This window comes from Chaetodon auriga, chromosome 4 (genome assembly GCF_051107435.1).
Source record: "Chaetodon auriga isolate fChaAug3 chromosome 4, fChaAug3.hap1, whole genome shotgun sequence".
Classification (NCBI taxonomy): domain Eukaryota; kingdom Metazoa; phylum Chordata; class Actinopteri; order Chaetodontiformes; family Chaetodontidae; genus Chaetodon; species Chaetodon auriga.
In genome coordinates this window covers 4,557,501-4,560,572 of record NC_135077.1, presented here as the reverse complement: position 1 = coordinate 4,560,572, position 3,072 = coordinate 4,557,501, and positions in this window count along the sequence as shown.

Sequence of the window (3,072 nt, the reverse complement as noted above, 5' to 3'; positions counted from 1 at the left end):
AAAGTCTTTTGTGGTTACAGAAGGAGCTGCACAAAATCTTGTGAATTGCCTTAAGTCATGTCACTTGAGGCAGGATAGGTTGGGACTGAAGACTACAAGTTTGAGAATGAATAAAAGCTGTGGGTGTGGACTTCGAAAGAAGTGAGCCTAACGCACACCTGTAGGCCGCTCCTCGACTCTGGTTGAGGCTAGCAGCTCGAGGCTACATTAGCTGCTACAAGTATAGCACGCTCGACTCTCCTATTGAACGGTTACTGCTTGAGCTGCATTTTGGATAATGTAGGTACCAGGTGGTTTTGATGAGGAAGAAGAATGTATAAAGTAAAAAAAAAAAAAAAAAAAAGGCGATATCTCTGGTTCTGCTGCATTGTTTTATTTTTTTATTTAATTTTTTTTTTAAAGTGCTCGTGTGTGGATGCACAATTGCGCCAGAGTTTATCCAGGCCTTTAGACAACAAAGCTGGTAGAAGAACCGTGAGAACGTCTGAGGGACACAACACTCCGACCTGTCTTCAATTATAGACTGTGGTTATCATATCAACAGAGCTGTATCTGGACATAAGCACATTTAGCACGCTCTACGAATGCATCTCACAACCACAATATAGCGTGTTTGTGTGTGTATGTGCATGAGTAGCTATAAAGCTTGTGCCTACATTCATCCCAGGAATGTTGATGTTGTTCCACTGTGTAACAGAACAAGACGTGGGTGTGGAAGAGTCCCTCGGAGCAGAGTTGAGGTCTTAAAGTACTAAAAAGACTTGACCCAGACCCTACACACCCACTCACAGGGACACAGCACTGCTCCTACAGCCCAGCACATGCTTTCGTACTTTGGCTACGCAGCAAAGAACACGACAGACACAGACAAGAAGGATATGAACTTAAACAATGAGCGTACGTTTCTCAGCTAAAGATGAGCAGAGAATGTAACCAGCCACAGATGTTGATGCGTTCGCCGGCCTTAGCTCAAACAAACACACATACACGACCAAACACATCCCTGTTGTCTTGTGTTGCTCGTCATGCAATGAGGAGCACATGACTTAAATCGGGCGTGGTGCATGACCTCTTATCGGACAAAAGCGTCCCACAGAGAGAGCTGATGGGGGAGACTGTGCTTCCCTGCCTGCTGGCAGTCATGAGGTCTCCATCCCGTTCGCCACGCCGTGTCTCGTGGTTCAAAGACCATAAAATGTTGGCGGCATCTCATCAATAAATCAGCTGCTTAGCCTGAGGAGAGCGGCATTAACCAGTTGGTGGCGACTTGCAAAAGACTTATTTTTTTGGCATGTTTTACAAGAATGAAGCCTTTATTTTTCGTCGCTTTCTATAAATGTCTCACCTAGAGGGTCTCATATGTCTCTATGAGAATGGGTGGCTTATATTTCAAGCATTTACCCTGAAGCCTCCAAATGCTAACGCAGTCATGCAGAGCGAAATGCAAATATTCCAGTAACGGAAGCTTCATCCTGTTTTATCTCTTTACCGATCTGTTTTCAGCGTCTTGCTGATGAGGCCATACCGTTTCGCTGTCATAATGGTGATAATATCTGCATGTTGGAGTAATGAGTCATGTGTCTCATATCTTATAAGGGCCGTTTCAAGTCAAACCTCACCAAGTCTCGGTTTCAGCGACAGCACTGACTTTCCTACAGTAACGATGCTCGCACTGAAATCTCTGCAACAGTTTTGGAGCCCAATAGGACTTAAACATGCCATATACTTTAATGTTGCACGGTAGGTTTCATAGGCAGGTAGTTAAATTGCTTCTGCGGGTGTTAAAACGGATAATAAAGCAACTTGTTCGACGACCAGGGCAAGGTATCTTTTTAGAAACCAGTGAAACAGACGCCGGAGAGGAAATGAAGGTTATAAAAGTTTAGCACTGAACATCCTCTTTGAAAGTTCCCTCTTTGATTTAGTTGACGGCTGAAACAGGCTAGCAAAGTGTAACCAAAAGGGTGAAATCAGATTGAGCAGAAATGAGCGAGGATACCAGTCCATAATGTATGTGTGTGTGTGTGTGTGTGTGTGTGTGTGTGTCTGTGTAAAAGCTAGCTGTCCCGTGACAAGGTAGCATCAATGAGCAGCAACGCCCCCAGGCAGCACGCCACAGTCCACTGTGGCACTTACGAGCTTACTGGTTTCATCCACTGTCCAGATATGAAAAGGGCCGATTGTCTGGTGCAGCGCTGACGGCTGCATGAAAGCCAGGCGAGGAAGCTTTGAACTGCAGGCCTGTATATGTGACCATGGCCGACTGTGGAGTGAACTGAAGAACTACAGGATGGATCAAGGCTTGTAATGGCGGATGCAAAGATGGCTGTCCCACTAAGCGATGGCTGCCTTCAGGATAAACAATTGAAGGAATGAGTGAAGTGAAATAAGGTTTGTAAAATGTTTTGTTGTTGGATTATGTGCACTAATTATTGATAATAATTTGAATAAAGATCCTGTTCCAAGTAATAATAACAGTGTTGTTGTCTCTGTTTTTTATTCCTAATTAAGATGTAAATCTTTAAAGAAACACAAAAATACTTCAATAAAAAACTATTTCTGACAACAGCTGGTATTGTAGCTTTTAGCTAACATCACTTAAACAGGAGTAAGTAGTACATCTGTTGGGGACTACTTTCAGCAGTGGAATAATATCACTACATTCATCGGTATACAGAATATTTTTCAGAAAAAGGCCAGTATGAAGGGTCATGTGACCGGCCCCCCTGTGTGAATTCGACTTGTTCTGATGAGGAGCTGCCATGGGCTGCAATGATTGCGCCCTGCTCCTAATAAATACAGTACAGGTCAGACTCACTCATTGTGGGTCGCACGCAGCCTCAAGCTTTCCATTTACAATGTCACAAAATATTTTCGGATCATTCGGTGTGTTATGGTTGAAAACACTGATGTAACAATCTAAGAATCATTTATAGTATAACACACACACACACACACACACACACACACACCATTTGAGGTGGAGGCTTATCCAGTTCTTGAAAGTGTTATCAGGCTTCAGTATGGAAAACAGAGTAGTTCAGCCTTCATTCACTATGCAAAGTGACAGCT